Source organism: Gymnogyps californianus, chromosome Z (genome assembly GCF_018139145.2).
Source record: "Gymnogyps californianus isolate 813 chromosome Z, ASM1813914v2, whole genome shotgun sequence".
In the NCBI taxonomy this organism is placed as follows: Eukaryota; Metazoa; Chordata; class Aves; order Accipitriformes; family Cathartidae; genus Gymnogyps; species Gymnogyps californianus.
The window spans coordinates 28,165,532-28,185,413 of NC_059500.1; positions in this window are offsets into that span (position 1 = coordinate 28,165,532).

Here is a 19,882-nt window from a genome sequence, read left to right on the forward strand (position 1 = left end):
ATCCAATAGCTGTCCCCACTGCATGCATTCAACACACTCACGACCTACAGTGGGACCTTCATATTCTACTGGGAAATGTTCTCTGAGACATGCTGAGACACTCCCTATCCAGCCCAATGAAATCAGTTCTTGAACTCGTCTCAGCTTGAAAACAAGCCCAATGGCATACACGATGTATTTTATCCTACTTTCACACTTCCCATGTCTTTGAGATACACTGGCAGATTGCGCTGTTGAAGTTCTATGTCTCTTAATGTATACAAATCTGAACGTTTTAGCCTTCATCCTATCTTCCAGGTACTGGAAAAAGGCTTTTCTCATGTAAGAGAGCAGTGACATATAACTGAACAGTCATATCAGTTTAACTCTTAAGGGTCATGGGTAAGTTCTCTTTCATGATTCTTTGGTCCTCAAAAATACCTAGAGCAAAACTTCTGTCCTGAAAGGGTAAAAGTATTATGGCATTAGAGTGGAGTTGTAATGGTGGCCCCATCTTGTAAATGTCTTACCCGTCAGGACTACTTCTTTAATTAAAACATCCATATGCTCTAATTCAGAGGAAATGATAGAATAATGTTTTAAAAGAAGGAAATCCCTTTTTACTGTGCTTACAGGTTTGTTTTATGTATTCTTATTAAACATGATGGTGTTCTTTCTGAATACTGTTACGGACAACTTTCCTACATATCATTCAAAAATACAGTCTAATACAAAGAACTGTTAATAAATCTAATAAAGCATAGGTGTATTACTATAGAATGGGAGAATGGTGAATGCAGTATTTCACTTTGTGCTGTAGGTACTGCAATCAGGGAAGCTTCAGGTGATGGAAAAACAAAACAACAACCCAAAGAAGTCCAGTAGGGCTGATCCTGACCCAAAGTCATTAAGCTCAGTGAAAGATTCTTATCAGTCCCTGTGGTCAGGTTAGAGCATTATTCTAGTGTTCTGGACCTGGGAAGGGATTACCCAGATATATGGCAGTGAGAATAAAGAGAAATAGCCCAAGTTCAGCTCTATACTTAGGCCAATAAGCTCTTCCCATCCCACTGTTCTACCTGGCTAACTGAGGAGACTTGGATGGAGACATAGATTCAAATTTTTCTGACTGCATAATTTATCCTCCATTAGTTACAACAATTTGTGCCTATCCGAACTGAAAGATAAAATGCATTAGCTTAAACATTTTTCTGAGACTTGAATACTGACATTAAAATGAGCAAAGAGCATGAGCACAGAGCGATCATCAACCACTACAGTGGCTCTGTCCAAACAGTATATTAAGACACTGTTATTTGACTGTGTCTCTGAGCCCTAACACTTGGCTTAAGATTTGGCTTAATTAGCCAGAAAAAAGGCTGATTTGGAATATGATCTTTCATGTTGATATAAGAAAGACATTAATCTTCATATAAGAAAGAAATTTTTTACAGTGAGAACAATCAATCACTGGAACAACCTCCTCAGGGATGTAGTAGAGCCCCCATCACTGGAGGTTTTCAAGATGCAATTGGACAGGGTGCTAGATAATCCTAGGATTCCCTTCCCACAAAAGGTTGAACTGGATCAAGATCCTAAGGGATTTCAAGATCCCTTCCAACCTGGGCTGTTCTATGGTTCTAGGGTTCTATGAAATATGATTGCACTGTGTAAACTCAAAAGACGAGTTAATAAGGGCTTGGGAGGATGGGACAGGGAGAGAAGCCAACGGACAAAACTGACAGAAGAACAGACACAAACTGGTCATGACTACACTTAGGCCGAATGCAGAAGCTTTAGACACCAAACTGTGTGTGGTGTGGTCGACATGCTGGAGGGAAGGGATGCCATCCAGAGGGACATTGACAGGCTTGAGAGGTGGGCCCGTGTGAACCTCAGGAAGTTCAAGAAGGCCAAGTGCAAGGTAGTCCTGGTTTTGACTTGGATGGAGTTAATTTTCTTCTTAGTAGCTGGTACAGTACTGTGTTTTGGATTTAGTGTGAGAATAAAGTTGATAACATGATGATGTTTTAGTTGTTGCTAAGCAGCGCTTATCTTAAGCCAAGGACTTTTCAGTTTCCCATGCTCTGCCAGCAAGCAGGTGTGCAAGAAGCTGGGAGGGAGCATAGCCAGGACAGCTGACCCAAACTAGCCAAAGGGATATTCCATACCGTGGAACATCATGCCCAGTATTTAAACAGGGGGGAGTTGGCTGGGACGGGCGGATTGCTGCTCGGGCATTGGTCAGCGTGTGGTGAGCAATTGCATTGTGCATCATTTGTCTTTTCTTGGGTGTTATTTCTTTTTTTTTTTTTTTTGTTATGTTCCTTTTCATTACAATTATTATTATTATATCATTATTATTAGTCTTAGTTAGTGGTGTATTTTGTTTTGCTTTGGTTGTTGGAGTGTTCTTGTGTCAACCCATGAGTTCTACTTTTTTTTTCCTCCTCCCCACCCCACTGGGAGGGGGAGTGGGAAGTGGCTGCATGGTGCTTAGTTGGTGGCTGGGGTTAAACCGTGACACTTCCAAAGGGAGCAGTAAGGTGAACCACCTTAGCAGTTTTATAAAGAAATGACATGATGTGAATTTGGTGTTGAGCCTGAGACTGTTAGATCAGCTAACAGTTCTCATAAGTCACTCTGGTCCCTTTGTGCTGTGCTGCCACCACTCAGGGAACTGGAAGGGGTGGCTCCTAACAACAAGCTGTTTTATTAGCTTCTGTTAACATTTGTGTGGAAAGTCTTTTAAGATGGTTGAATTAACAGCTCATTTAACAAAATAATAATGCTAGCTCTACTTAATTGTCCCCTGTAATAAGTATCAGCATGGCTTACTGTCTGCTAAATGCTAATTCATCTTTGGACTGACAAAAGAGTAAGCAAGAAAAAGAAAGCAAATAGTTAATAAAGCTAGAATAGCCTAAGGCTCTGCTCTTGCTTGCCAAAGGTCAGGAATTGGCAGCAGTCACTATGCCTTGGATAAAGTGACTCTTTCTACAACACAAGCTGGCTGGTACATCCCTATTTTCTTAGGGCTTCTTTACAAACTGTAAGAGCACACTACAAATGTGCAAAATCTCAAGGCTGCAAACACAAATGGTGCTACCTATTGGATCTTTATGGTGCAATCATATATTTAACATCAACTGATTAACAGCAGATGTTACAAGATTCATAAAAATCCCTTTTGCAATCACCTTTAATAGAAAAGCAAGAAGATTAACTTCTCTCCTGTTCTCTTCTAAATTGTTCAAATTTTGCCCTGTAGTTTCCACATCTCTAGATAAATCTTTACCAAGAGTGCTGTATTTTTGTTGTTCCTTCACAGAACATCAGGAAAAGCTTGTAAACAGTCTGATAATCCTGCTGCAAGACTTGTATGCATCTTGGAATTTCATCTCTCTATTTGTTTTGATTCAGCAGTGTTTAAACATTATAGCTAAAATTATTAGTGCTTTCACAATGTTCACAAAGACAGCAGTGAGGAAAAAAGTAGCCCAAATAGCATTTCTTGATCAGAAAATTAGATTTTTCAAATATGGAGTTTCAAAACAATTTTGTGATTTTGATTAGAGTCAGAATTTTAATTTGACAAACGAATATATTCTGTTACTGCATGATTAAGTGTGCGCCCAGTTTGTTTCATCAATTATTACTCAGTCATAATCAAACTTCATGCTTTACAGTGTAATCTGGTTGTTTGCAGTGCTATTTCAGGAAGCAGTTTCTTCAGTCCAGATTGAATACTACTGAGTATATGCATTACGGGATTTCTGTTTTCCTCTGAGTTATCAAGTAACTGGTCATTGTTAGAAATAAAAGACCAGATAAAAGGAAGAAATTATTTGTCTGCAAAATCAGTGAGTTTTATCACTAATTATGGAGTACTATGAGCAAGACTACAGGACTGGGAGTGGAGCATGCAGAAACCTGTATCTGTGTGTAGCTGGGATTAGGGTCTCTGCTCGGTCAGAAGCAATATTCAGTTAGAAACTTACTCTTAGTTGCCTTTTCTCTAGATTATTACCAGAGGGTTATTTACTGCCTAATGTAAAATGTATATAAATCCTCAGGACAGGAATTAGAGCCCCAGATTCCCCCAACTTCTGAGTCAGAGATTCAGGCTCTAACTTATTTGTTTACTTTTCAGATCTCACAAAATCTTTATTCTTGGATGCCCAGTGACTTAGTGTCAATCAATTGAAAGTATTATTCCATAGCTATGTGGATAGTGCACCCTTCTGGTAAATATGATATGAATTTGAATCTTCTCATGCCTCTCATTCCCCACATAAATGCTCTGTATAGGGTTATCATGCATAAGTGGTAAGTGGTGCCTCCTCTCTCCAAAATACGCTATGATAACTCAGGCATCTATCCTTTGCTCATATTTGGACGGGATAGAAAAACCTTGACTCCAGGAAGACTTGGAAAACTCAGGCACACCCTTTGCTCAGTAATTCTTACTTCTTTCTGGCAGCTGTCTATGTCTTGTGTGGGCTTTCAAGAGGCATTCTCCCTTGGTTTGCATGGAGAATCTAGGGATATAATTCAAGCACTCTAACTTAGCCAGTACAGTGTAGTTTGGAGATGTGAGGCAGATGTTTGGGATATGGTCCCACATGTTTTATTCACAAGGAGTCAGTCAGAACACCTACTAAAAATCTTGAAAGCTAATGATAGTCATTTTAAGACCTAATTTCTCTAGGCTTATTCAAAAATTCCATCCATACGTCTTACATGCAACTGTGATTTGGATCAACTCCTAATTTTAATATTACCTCCCACTATGACTGGAAAATCTATATAATAATGAGAGTGTAGGTGAGACAAGGCCCTAAGCTGGTCACTCTAACCATGAACAAGTCAGGGAGGCCAGTTAGGTATGAACAACCCAGTTCTCAAAAAGAATCCAAACATCCACCTCCAAATCAAGGTCAGTCCAAATGGAATACTGTTCAGGTGAAATCTCCAACTCCAGGATATGTTCATATACAATGATATTAATATTAGAGGCCTGTTCTAATCTATTTAATGTGGGAAGCCTATGTTTCTCATGAAACCTCTCATAAGATTAGCTGACTTGATATTGGATTGGTTTCATTCAGTGGACACCTTACCTTGACTTGAGTGGGGCTAGCATTTTATTGCACCAATAACCCAGGCTTCCTCAAATCAAATCTTTGAGTTCTTATTTTTGTTAATGACAATGTATCTCAGAATAAGAAAATAAGGGGAGAACTACATTGTTTAAATGTTACCCTCCGGGGCGTTAATCTTCAGCACTATTCTTTGGTCCATTTTTACAAAACAAAAGGAGGAGGAAAACATGAAAGAATCACTCAGCATTAAAAGGTGTGAGATTTAATTTACAAACCTGGGAAAATATGTTGGTTTTCAGGTGGTGCTTAGACACTCTGAAGTTCTAGAAGACAGAGATGTATCTGACCATATCCAGTAAAAAAACCCCACAGCACTATCACACCAGCAAAATCTCAACCCGCAGATGTTCTCCCTTATAAGAAACTTATTCCAAATTCTCTCTGAAGTTTCTATCAAATAGAGTAATAAAAAATTACCAGAAATTAGCTATTTCAAACTGGGGATCAGATTCTAGAAAATGCTTGACCATATCGTTGCATGCCAAAACCAGTCTTGAGCCAGGGAATTTTAATAATTTTAATTTATTACCAATGAACAAACTTTACTGGTGTTAAAAACAAATGAAACCACAAATAAGTAAACAAGCACTTAGGGAAAATACCTCAACTTCCCTCCAGACACCTCTCCTCCCTCTTTCCTGGTCCCTAGGCCCCTCACCACACACTACACTTGGTCCCCCAGTGAAGGTGATGGGTGTTGCAGGGTGCTTGGTGGCTTCTTACACAATTGTTCTGGCATGGTCTTCTTCACCAGCTGTGGCCATACTTTCTTCTCCCCAGTCTCCTTCTGTTCCTGATTGAGCAGCTACTTTGCTCCAGCCCCTGCTCAAGTGCTATTTCTCTTCTTCTTCCTGCTCTGGCATTTTTGTCCCTTTGCTTTGGTGTTTACTGCCCTTTATTCAATATTTTTTTGCAGAGGTGCCATAAACTACGCTTACTGGCTCACTTTTGGCTTGTGATGGGTCCGTTTTGTCCATTGTGGAGCCAGCTGGATTCGGCTGTGTTGTATAAAGTATCTGTTGATTCCTGGCACTACCTTAAGCTAAAAATTAGGAATTACTACACTTCTCAGGCAGCTGTTTTGCTATTTTTTTGTCTTCTAGACAAGACAAGCCTGACTGATAGTCTGACTTTTCATCTCATTTCACTCCCCCTTTACTTTCAATATTTCAAAAATGGTTTCCTGTTTCAAAATTGGGAAAGGATGCAAAGAACACTTCCACTTTTTTCCCCCAGATTTTTAGGGGAAAAGCAAACTCACTGAATTTTTAAAATTTTGAAATGTGGATCTCAAACAATATTCAAAAGCCTTTTGACTGAATCTGCATCCTTTCCAAAAAGAAATATTGACTGGTTTCAAAATTCAGTATATAATTCAGTATATGATTTGTTTACATAACAGATCTACTCTTAGAGGACAGTTTTCTCACATCTAACCCAATACTCATCGAACCTACACTGGATAATGAAACTCAGGAATGCAGGCTAAAGTATTTGATGAGTAGCTGTCCTGGTTTTGGCTAGGATAGAGTTAATTTTCTTCCTAGTAGCTGGTATAGTGCAGTGTTTTGGATTTAGTAGGAAAATAATGTTGATAACACACTGATGTTTTTAGTTGTTGCTAAGTAGTGTTTATACTAAGTCAAGGATTTTTCAGCTTCTCATGCCCAGCCAGCAAGAAGGCTGGAGGGGTACAAGAAGTTGGGAGGGGACACCGCCAGGACAGCTGACCCAAACTGGCCAAAGAGCTATTCCATACCATATGACATCATGCCCAGTATATAAACTGGGGGAGCTGGCTGGGAGGGGGGATTGCAGCTCGGGAACTAACTGGGCATCGGTCAACGAATGATGAGCAATTGCATTGTGCTCCACTTGCTTTGTATAGTTTAATTCTTTTAGTATTACTATTGTCATATTATTATTATCATTATCATTGTTTTTCATTCCTTTCTGTCCTATTAAACTGTCTTTATCTCATGAGGTTTTTTTTTCCTGATTCTCTCCCCCATCCCAGGGGTGGGGGGGCAGTGAGCGAGCAGCTGCGTGGTGCTTAGCTGCCGACTGGGGTTAAACCATGACAGTAGCATTCAAACAGTATCATTAATAACCTACTATATTTCAAAATTGAAAGATTTCACCCTAAAATTTCACTGTTCTGCCCATCCATTCAGTCATTTGCTCCTTCTTTCAAACTAAGAAGTTGTTAAAATTACTGTAATTAACCCTGTTCCTCCTAATATTCTGTATCCATTATATTGAATTGTTAGTGCCCATAATTTTCTAACAGGGGAGTTCAAAACTGGGGTTGCAATTCTAGCGATAAGGAGGCAGGTGAGCTTTAGTAAAGATATTTCATGAATGAAAGAGAAAGGTTTCAATCATACAAGGTCTTTTTTTGTTTGTCTAAGCACTGTATGTGCAAAGAATATACAATATTCATTATTTTACTACTTAAGATCTACCCATTCTGCAAGTACTTTTGTCACTGAATCAACCAGCATCTGATAAAACAAAAGAGGTACAGTCTTATGCTTAAACATTTACAAATAGGTCAAAATATTCACAACCCTTCAAGTTTCAGAAGACAAATTTTTGTCTAAGTCACCATGCACCTATTTTGTAGTCCAAAGAGATGCACTGCAGCTGTTATCTGGCAACTAATTTTTTATGAAGGCATTTTGACATCTTTTGTGTGTGGGAATCCGTAGGGAGTTTTGCGAGCAGCCTTGAAAGACATAGAATAAGGGAGTAAATAAGTGATAAAGCAGGTGTGCAGAAAAGAAGCTGAAGACTGAAATAACTTGGAAAACAGATAAGAGACCAAAGCCAGAAGACGTGTGTCTTGCTCGGCAGCACCAATCAGAAGCTTAGCTGTGGTGCATGAACAGAAGGTATTAACTAATCATGGAACAAGCCTGAGCGCGTGGACAGCTAATGAATCTATATAAGTACAAATTTGTAAACAATAAAGGCCTTTTGGTTTTACCTGCACCAGAGTCCGTGAACCATCCCTACATTTGTGGTGAAGAGACTACAACGCCTAAAATCATGTAACCATTCTTGATGGACAGGCTAGATGACCACTACTTGCTCTTTGTTTCTTTGTTGCTTGTATCACTTTCCAGAAACTATTTTAAAGTCCAGGTATTTTAGAGGCAAATTGTGAAAACAAGCGAATAGACTCGGTTTTAATCTCTGGTTCCAAAGAAAGAGATATAAATGAGGAAACCATTTTATGATCTATATTGTTTAAATATATGGTCCAATTCTTTACAAAATATGTTAAGGTTACTTCATGAAGTAAAAGACAGAATGAGCAGTATATTCTCAAGGAAGATCAACATTTCTTCTTTCATCCTCCTTAGTTTAGTTGACATTTATTTTGCTTTACTTCATAAATCTTGAAGAAAGGCCAAGTTTCCTCCTCCATGGATGTGGGAGGAGATGTTAATTCTCCAGAACATTTGTAGCAGTTAAACTGACATCTCTCATCTCTTGGTAAAGATCCTGCCATTGTGCAGGCCTGTTTCCTGTTTTCTTCTGAGTGGAGTGGTGGTGGTGAAGAGAGTTGTACAACTACATATTTTTTTCCAATTTTTTTTTTCCCCATCAAATTTTTAAATTTATTTGGGAAAAAAAAAAGACATTGAAGTTATCTCCTTGTGAATGCCTCTTTTTTTAAAAATATGATCTGCTGTTGATTTTGATTAGTGATAATATTTTGTCTCAAAGTTGTAAATGTTAAAAAAGAAACATACGTGTGTAAATTACTTTGATCCTTTGGCAAAGTAAGTAAAATGAAAGCTGCCATGCTCTGTGAAGTCCCACCCATTTAGTTTTATATCTCAGCACTTACAAATAGTGGGTGTACATTACGTTTGTACTTTTTCCTCTTTCTGCCCTGTGGGAAACTTTCTTGATCAGCTGACTCTGCTTTTAGACACTTCTTGCTAAAGGGCAATTTTGAGCGCTTATGAATTTTAAAATTTGGGTGTTCAGCTCTGAAGATCCCGTCACATATGTTGACACTAGCCTATAAAGACTTCATTCAGACATCCAAATTTGAACATTGTTGGTCTCATTAACTTCATTTAGAGTTTTGCCTGAATAGGTATTATGCAATTTTTTCTCTTCATAATAGTGAGATAGATAATTTATTTTGGTTAAGAGAGAAAGAAGAAGAGAGAAGCTCACAGTGAAATACATGTATTTTGCTCCTTTGATATCAACCATAACATTGTGTTGTTTAAAAACATTTCTATTGTCCCTGTAAAAATGACCATCAGGCTTTATACTCATAATTCCCAGTGATGCAAGACAACATAAAGCCCTGCTGTGCTGTGAAATGTTTTTTAAAAGTTCACCATCTCATATATATTTCTTGCTCTCTATCCGCTCCTAGACGGACAAGCCTGGTGCAACTGTGCAGCAGCTGTTCTGCAGGCAGGATAGATGGTACAGTTAGCTTTGTCAGTCAAAGTTTAGCATATCTGATAGAGTGTTTGCATTGTAAAATCCCTCCAAAGGCAATGTTAGTCTAAACCTTATTTGTTTGGCTATTAGGTTCTGTGCCAACATAATTTACAATGTGTTTCTGGTTTATTTTGATGGAAGTTGCTGCTACCTCACCAGGACACGCTTGTTCAGTATGAAGTAACTTCAGTGAGTTGGCTTTCTTTGTAACATAGTCATATCTGAGAAGGTTCCTTTATAACTTCACAGTCTTACATATATATATCGGTGTAGATCATTTGAAGGAAATACATTTTCAGATATGAGAGAACTGCATTTTTTTTCAGTTTTAATTCAATAGTTTTTACTGAATATATAGTTCAAAATGCTATTTACTGTTTCCGTAGCAGATTAATATTTTAACCTCAGTGGACATTAACTCCAGTACTACAGCTCTGAAGACAAGCATATGTGAGCACCACTGATAGTCTTTGTACTTATACAATACTAGCAAAGATATATCTGCCTATGAAAGTAAATCACACATCTCTTACACAAGGTGTTTCAGTATTTTCTTTGTTCAAAAGCAAAGAAATAAGTACCAAGCGAAACACCTAAATAATGGAATTTCTTCTAACAGAGATGTATATTGCCAATAGATTATAGATTACATTTCAGTATAAATATATACATACATGACACAATATTCCGTGACTTCTATATCTGACTTATCTTTTTTAAATTTCTGAGATTTTATGTATCCAAATTTCTAGCCTTGCACAAAAAGTAGCATTTGTGAGCCAAAACAATAGATATCTTGGACTGCTCAGTATACTTTGATCTGATACATGTGAGTGTATCCTTTGCATAGGGTATGCTCTGCAACAGAGTTTCTGGCTATCCAGTCCCGTCATTTCATTTATGAGTGTTGTACTGACAAAGGAAAGTGGCCAAATGAACAGTATTCCTTAACAATTTCTGTATTCTATAATTGTCTCTTCAAAATTATTAAAGTCCCCTTTACTTGGGACATGTTTGAGGCTATTCTAAACTCTGCAAGAAGCTCAAGTGGATTTAGCTGTATTCAAAATTTTGCAGGCATAGAGCTACTATTGCTGTGCTACTCCTGTTCTCTCGTCTCAGCGATTACTCTGCCAATGGAACCATCTGAATATTGACAAAATTAAGATCTCTTTTACTGAGGATTTCTCATGTGCCAATCATGGTAAAATCTCAATAGCAGAGATGAATCTCAAGGGCCACTGTATGGCATACTAACAAATTGAATCTTTGTGGTATGCCAGTCAGTGTATGTTACACAAATTAGATTTACATGGCTAATCTACAGAGTACTTTAACAATTAATTTGGTTTTACCCTCTACAATGCAAGAGTATGCTCAAGACATACTCAAGATTGATGTGATTTTATCATTAGAAGGCACATGTACACTATACGGTTGTTCCATTCTTCTCCAGAGAAGAGAGCAGATCTGTGCATTTAACTGCACAGAATGTTCCCCACTCCCTACCCCTAACCAGGTTTCCCTTTCTGAGGGTTCATTTGGACTGATGTATTCTTACCAATAGTGTAGCTGTCCTGCAATCTCTGGAAACTATTTTCATCCCAGATGTTTTTCCAGGGGTATATTCCACCTTTGTGAATAGGAGGCTGGCATTGCCATAATCAGAAACAATCTGTCAACTACAGCCAATGTGAAACAGGTGTATTGTCTTTCTCAGTGTCAGCTTGCTGCTTGTTGACTCTGTTGTCATTGTAGCTCAAACTCTAAAATGACGGATTTGCATCAGTGCAGCTCCATGGGGAATGCTGTACTCATTAGAAAAAGAAAGTCAGATTCTTTCAAATAAAATAAGCTTGGACTTTTTTCAGCTGCTGATAGACATCTGAAAACTGTGATTCCAATCGCCCACCCACATTTTAACATTGAAACTAATCTCCAAGTGCTTTAATACTTTTAAAAAATGTAAATAATGCCACACACACAAAAAAAGCCTTACCAAGTTGACTGCCATGCTTTCATAAAATACTTTACCTTTATCCCAGTATCACTGAGAATAGCCTGGTACAAATATAATGAAAAACTCCAGAAATTATTACATACTTAGATCTAAGATTTCAATTTTCTTTTTAGCATTGCATGCATTTAATGTATGACTATCTACCTATGAAAATTGCAGTCAATTTTATAAGCCATTGACAATTATACTAGAAGAGTTATGTGCTGATTCAAGTGACTAGTAATACAAATAACTGTAAGTATGGATTTCTTGGACATTTCTTGGATATCTCTGTCATATGTGACTATGAAAGCTGCCTGCCTATCATGTCTTTTACCTATCCAGTGACACATAGGTGACGTAAGTGGTTATTACACTTTCAATAAAATATTTTACTAAAACATCTATCTATAAATGGTTTGGCTCACCTTTTTAAACACCTAATGAAGATACATTTGGCTTCACATAGGCAGGAACGGCCAATTGTTTACACAATGACAGCTGTTGTATGCCTAAGATGAATACAGTTGTCAATGTGAGATAGGTGTTTTTACAAACCTTAGGACAGAGTTCTTATACAATGTGTGCTTTAAATCCTGTCACTGACATGCTCATTGATGTTAAATAAATCATGTTAGATTAATTCTAAAGCATTGTTAAAGGATCCAAATTGGAGTAAGAAACTACATCCAAAGTATTTGCTTCCAAAGTTCATGGCAGATGAATACGCATATTTTTTCTGTCTTGTATGGAAATCCCACTCTAAATGCCTAAACGCCTTATGCATCCCCCAGTGTTTCCTTCCCCATTTCCAGTATTTGTTCCTTTTTCTGCAACACCAAGATAATGAGTGATGCCCTTCTTTGAAAAGCACGCTGAGATTCTATATTTAATAAAAGTTACTAAAACTTCAAAATAAATACAGTTTCTGGTGACTGATTCATTTCAATAATTCATTGCTTCACCTACATGGTTGCTAAATGCTGGGCCAGTTGTGTAACACTTTCAAGGCCTTTTGGAATGTTCTCTGAATAAAGACACTAATGTCTGCATGGCAAATGTGTATCTAGGCCCAGATTTAGGCATCTAAAAAATGGTTTAGTAACACCTTGTAATATGAGCTTACTTTTATGACTAGGAAGTCTTGACAACTAGCTATAAATGAGGTAATGGTGTCTTGAATATGCAAGCTTAGCATATGAGAGCCATGTGATTCACTACACCAACGTGAAGTCCTAGGCCTTATGGTATCATTCTGAACTTTTCCAAAATAAGGTTGATTTGAAAGAAACGTAAAGTGAGGAGTAGGACTTTTTGCAAGTCTTTGCATTTGCCAGGACCTGAACTGATATTCAGGACCTAGCATACTTCTTAGTTCATTTCAGAGCTGCTTCAAGGCTGCTTTGAATGATTTGCCTGATTACACCACTGTGTCACCTGATGATCATGGGATGGTCTCACTCCTCCCATTCATGATGTCCTACTTCTCTGCATGTCCCCCCTCCCTGGAACTGGTGTGAGAATATTGACAGCTCTACTTAAAAAGAGTACTCCTTTCTCTGTGAAAGAGGGCCTATGAGCAAGGAGTTAAGCAACGTCAGCAGTACTTTGTGCACATTCTGTCTGTGATTGCTTCATTCACAGGAACTACAGTCTTCACTTCTTTCTATACTTCTCTCTTTATGCTCTTTAAAGGCATCTTTGTCTTACTGGAAATTTTGTTCTAACAGAAACCGAACACAGCTCTGCAGTTGATCCTTCCAGCTGTTAAAGATTGCAGCAACTAATTAATTGTCAGTATGGCAGTATTTCACCTTCCCTTGCCACCATGAGCCATGTGGGCCTCTGTCCACGGGATGTCCACTGAGAATTCTGGAAGAGCACATGGAGCTATGTCCCACCAGCTCCCAAGAAATTTAATTCTTTCACTAGTCCAAACAAGTGAGAGTGCTGACTATTCATGAGCTCTTACTGTGCTAAGCACGTGGGCAAAGCAAAGGCTGAATTGCCTAAGCTGTCCCAGTAGATATTCTTCTGCCCATGGAAAAGTTTGCCACACATTTTTCAGAGTCTGAGACAGAATGATTTAGGCCAGCCAGTCTTGACTAAATTTCTTTTCAAAACAGTGTCCTGGTTTTGGCTGGGACAGAGTTAACTCTCCTCTTAGTATCTGGTACAGTGCTGTGTTTTGGATTTAGTGTGAGAATGATGTTGATAACACTCTGATGTTTTAGTTGTTGCTAAGTAGCGCTTATCTTAAGCCAAGGACTTGTCAGTTTCCCATGCTCTGCCAGCAAGCAGGTGTGCAAGAAGCTGGGAGGGAGCATAGCTGGGGCAGCTGACCTGAACTAGCCAAAGGGGTATTCCATACCATGGAACGTCATGCCCAGTATATAAACAGGGGGGAGTTGGCCGGGAGGCGTGGATTGCAGCTCGGGAAATAACTGGGCATTGGTCAGCGGGTGGTGAGCAAATGCATTGTGCATCACTGTTTTTTTTTTCTCCCCCCCTTCCTTTTTTTGTTATATTCCTTTTCATTACTATTATTATTATATTTCATTATTACTATTGTTAGTATTATATTTTACTTTAGTTATTAAACTGTTCTTATCTCAACCCACGAGTTTTACTTTTTTTTTTCCTTTCCTCCTCCTCACCCCACTGGGACGGGGAGGGGGAAACGGCTGCATGGTGCTTAGTTGCTGACTGGGGTTAAACCACAACAAACAGCTGTTGTAATACTTATATTCAATTCTTAATGTCATAATTATTGCCAACTAGATTACCCAAGCAGCTGCTAAAATGTAGTAATTGTTCTATGTTGTTTTTAAACTTTATAAAAGCAGCTTCCATTGTCACTTTTAAAATTGACCGAGAGTCTAAGAGAAGCTGAGATTTGAATAGCTGTAGGCAGTATACAAAGTAGGAAATCTTGCCAGTAGGTGGCCCGAAATGCAAATTTTCTGCACTTGTATCTTAATACAGACCCATCCAACTTGCTTTAGGGCTAGTGTTCAAGACATTAACCCAGAGAAAACTCCCAGGCAACACCAAATATAAATAAAATAAAATAAAATACAGTGATAGTAATGAAACCTTTCTGATTCACTCTAGCAAAGTCCTGGCTCTTACTGACCTGATTTCACAAAAAGCTTCTATTAGTTTAATAGGCAAGCAGTGTGGAAAAGATTTACACCTGTCAATTAGTGTAACTGTGGACATGACACAAATCAAACAATGACATAAATAGAAGGAAAGCTGTAACAATCAAGCTTCCTGGGCCTATGTTGTTGCCTAGGTTTATTTTGTTCTGCTTTCTGGTTGTGATACATTAGCAGTCTCAAAAAGTGCCTAACAGGCTCCATGCCTGAGCAAGACAGACTGCCCTACCCTATCCCCTTGAGTCAGGATCACATGGCCCATCCTTAACTGCAGCTGGGCCTGGAAATCGTTTTGGCAGGGATCAGGCAGTCACAAGCACTGCGTTGGCCCTTGCATCTATTATTTTTGTAACACCTTCAAGTTCTTTTTGTTCTGTCATTTCTACAATAGACTGTTCTTCAACACAGTTTGTCTGCTGGAGCTGAAAGGCCTAGCAGTCTGATAATAACGGCTCTTCCAGGGCACTGATGCCTTACAGAATCTGTTGTCCCACAGCACCTCAGCAGTATCCTGGAAAAGGGATGGAGGGAGCAAAAGCAGCAGCCAAAGTGCTAGAGCATATTTATCTCTCTATAGCAGCTGTGCTTGATGACAAAACCCCAGTAACAGAGTCCAAGACAACACAGAGAACAGTTGGCTTTCTCTCCTGTGATAGCTTTCATTGTATTTAAGATGTTCTCTGTTACAAGTATGACTATTATGTTAAATGAAGATACAGCCACAAATTCTGCACATACCACAAACTGTATTTTCAAAACTGCCTGCTACAACTCAACAGATTTCTTTTGAGAAAACAAGTCCTCTAAGAAGTTATTGTTTTATTGCAGTTAGATCTTTCTTTTTCAAGAATAGTTATTTTCAATTTCCCCTAAAAGTTCACAGTTCCTTCCACATAAATTTATTCTTGCAAATTGTAAAATGGTGCAAATTTGTAACAATTTCCCATCTCGAATATCCAGAGTGAACAGCAAAACCAACCAGAAAAATAAATATAAAAGAAGTCTGAAATCCTAAACGGGAAAATGTGTCAGAAAATTTCTCAAAAATGTAAACAAGAGCCAAGTTAAAATACACTAAACCCTCTGCTATTTCACAACTTACCTCTAACCCACCCCCCCCCCCCCTTTGGAAATGTAGTTCCAAATTAAAAACTAACAAATCTTTTAATATTCAAGTCAATTTTTTCATGCTATCCCCCCTCTTCTCATAGATTTTTTTCTGTGAGAAAGCTTTCACAGCAAAAATGGATGTTTCCTTACCAGCTGTATTGATCATGCATCAATATGTACCCCTAATTGTTCATGCCTGACTGACACGCCTAGAAACACGTGAGCATTTGCCTGTACACATGACCGGTCTCTGTTAAATAGATAATAGTTAAACAGTAGGTGTTAAACAATAGGTGTTAATTAACTGCAATGTTGATGTATTAACATGTTAACTTTGACAACATGCTCTTACAGTACCTTGCAAGTAAAGATTTTTGAAATTTATATTACTGTAAGTACAATCTTGAACTCTCATCACTCATTTCCCATGACAAGGTTCTAAACTATTCTGTTATTTAAATGTGGAAGTCAATGGATTGCATTTTTTCCCTCTGAGTTCAGAAAGCAAGACATAATTTATCCTCTCTTTCTATCAAATGTATTTTAACAGAGAGAAACAGACCAGGTTTTCTTTCTTTTGATAATTACATGCTTCCACACTTACTATTTTTTAATAGTAACAACATAAAATCAATGTTTAAAGCCTCTGTTTAAAGTGTAACAGGAAAAAGAATACTTGAGAGGGCTTCTACTGAATCAGTGCAATTGAGTTCAACTCAATATTCAGAATCTGTTTTGTTGGAGTACCAGGGTTATGGATCGTAAAGCATCTTTAGCAATCTTTTTAAACATTTGTTTCAATTTGTTGGGTGCTGATTGCTGCTGATTGCTAATTAAATTGGGCACTTGCCAAAATTTTCTGTGATACTGGAATTTCAGCTTCTGCTCCTAGGTAATTTTTCAGTTTATCATTCAATTCCTTTCTTATCCATTCTTTTCTGGATGTTTTCTGTTTTTTGTTCCTTTACCTTCTGTGAAATTGTCATTCTATATCCTCATTCAAGTCTTCCCTTCTTGTTTTCTTTGCTACTCTGTCACTGTAATGTGTGTTTGTGACCACCATTTGGTATCCAAGTTTCTTACCTATGCTTTGATTTTTCAGTGTTTATGTTCCTTCTTTTCCTCTCACACTATTGCAGTGCCACTAAAATTTTTCACCTTTCACTTTAAACCAGCTAAAAGGTGAACAGAAATTAAGTCAAGAGAACACTGTTTCTGTTTCTTCTTCATCTAACTTGTTCCTGCTAAATGCCTTGAAGATCCACAATAAGTTATTCTCCTGAGTCTTATAGAAAGATTATTTTGCCTATTTTGAAAGTCACTCAATGATCAGATACACAAAGCTGAATACAGTATCCATGGGTTTCCTTCAGTCTAATTCAGTCTAGGCCAAATTTATCTTACTTGAAGTCTTGCTACTTTCACTATCTGAGATCACTCACATTGTCTTCACTTTAATAATGTTTTCTAGGTTCAGCTCAGTGGCAATGAATAAATAAAATACTTTGAGTTGTGTGATTTGCATTTCAGATTTATCCATGGATTTTTCACACTCCCAGCTCGAAATAAGGCCATGTGGAAACCTTCATTCGTATGCATTCTCTGTGTACTTATCTGCTCCCACAATCACCTCCTCCTCCAGTCAGGATGCAAGTAAAAATGTATGTGTTAATGCATGCCAGTGAAGCTCAGGAAACATATTTGATCTTCAAAGAATATAACATGCTGTATATTTTTAAATGGCAAATGCTGTAAAGAAGGAGCTGAGAGACATACCTAATAACACAAGCATTTGGACCTTTTCTCTTTTGGAGTCTCTTTTTTAGTCCCCTACAGTGACTAAAATATTCAGCTTTCATTGATTTTAGTAGCTAAAGCACATAATAATTAAGGATATGAGATTTCAGAAACAGTCATATTGGACTGAAGGGGACTTCCTCATTCATTTGAATCCAATGCCATGCTATCCAGGCAACCATGCCATTATAATAACTTCCCTGAAATAACTGAAGCATTTTCAGAATAGTTAACTTCGTAGCTGTCATCACACAGTTACATGGTGCTTAGAAGGATGTTCAAGAATCACCCATGATTAGAAATGTCTTCTAATTCACAGCTGATATGCAATGCACTTGTAATGTACAGCATACAATGTATTTATAGCCAGTTTATACCCATTTATCATTTTGCCAGGATTGCCCTTTAGCCAGCTGAGGTATCTCACCTCAGCCTTTCTCTTTCAAGTGCAGATAATCACATCTGCTGGCTTCCTTGCCATGACAGAACACTAATTCCCCTGATCTTCTCTCTCCCTTGTGTAGTCTGTCCCTAACTATGCTAGTGCTTACATTCTCTAGTTGCTTATATGGCTTTTCCTCTATGATTGGTGCATTCCCACTGCATTGATAAATCATATCCACTCTTTGCCACGAGGATACATTGCTGACTCATGGCCACCTTGTTGCCCAGCAGGACACCTGAGCCTTTTCTGCAAACCTGCTTTCCAGCTGGTCAATCCCCAGCCTGTACTGGCATGGGATTTTTCCTTCCCAGGAGCAGGATTTGGCATTTCCTTTTGTTAACTCCATGAGGTCCTGTTCGCCCATTTCTCCAGCCTGTCAAGGTCCCTCTGAACAGCAGCACAACCATGTGGTGTATAGGCCACTTCTCCCAGTTCTGCATCATTTGAAAACTTGTTGAGGGTGCACTCTATTCCATTATCCAGGTGATTAAAGAAGCTGTTAAAAAGTTTTGTCCCAGTGTCACTCGACACTACGGGGACAGATAGGTTCTTTTGGGGATCCTTGGCAGAATGATGGCAGCACTAAGATGTAGTTACAATTAAAGCTTTGTTTTTGTAACAGAATTTTATGATTAGTATAGAATAGAATTTTATGATCAGTGTAGCGCAGGGTTTCTATAAGCAGAATCAGTGTAGCACAATTTTATAAGTAGCATAGCACAGAATTTTATAGCACAGCTTAGCTTATGGCTCCTAATCACCTGGACCCTCTGCAGATTGGGTCAAATCTTAATGGTCGGCTTGCCCTATTAATATAACAATCATAATTTAGACTCAAAAACATGTAAAAGAATATGAGTTGATCAGTCCTCAGAGGAAGCAGACGATGGTGGAGGCATCTCTGGCCACCGATCATTGGTTTTGCCATCCAGCAGCAGTTCCAGTCCAAGTCCCACTAAGGACTTGTAACTGCTTGATTTTATAGACAGTACTCTGTGTGCTGCTATGCTTCACTGTTCTGTGATGGTGTCATCACAACCTGGTTGGCAGGGTGCCTGGGACCTCCAAGGCCAGTAAGAAGGGGGGTAATCAGCCTGGCACCCAGGAACATTGAGGTTGATAGGGAGGTGAAGAAGAAATCTGCTGCGCAGGGTCTTCTGGGCCTGCTAAGGCATGGAAAGGTGCCTGATACATGACCAGCTCAGTCACAGAGAATGGCCATTTGCCCTATAAATTGGTTTAGTTATGCTAACCATATTACCAAGGGTCAGGAGCAGCAGGTACCAGTTACACCCAGCATCAGTCCCTGGGGTGTATCACCAGTGTCTGGCTGGACATCATGTTGCTGATCACAACCCTTTGAGACCAGCAGCTCACCCAATTTTCAATAAACCTCACTGTCCATTTATTTAGTTCATATTTCAACAGTTTCTCAATGGTAGCTTGTGGGTTTGTGTAAGAATTGTCAAATAACAGTTGTTCCAGACTGCATTTTTAAAAAAAAAGTTAAGACATTTTCAGAAGGTCTGCATCTAAAGTAGCAACAAATACTTAGTGCTAATTGTGATCCAAAAATATCTTTGAACAGAACATCAGATATCTTCATACTTAAGCATACCAGTATCTCTGCAGAAAGACATGCACAATTTCTACTTTTATATGAAGATAAATAATGATGAGAGCTTTTCTCCTAGAAGAGTTTGAGCTTGACTGGAAGCCTCATTGAGGATCAAAACCGAGTGATATACTT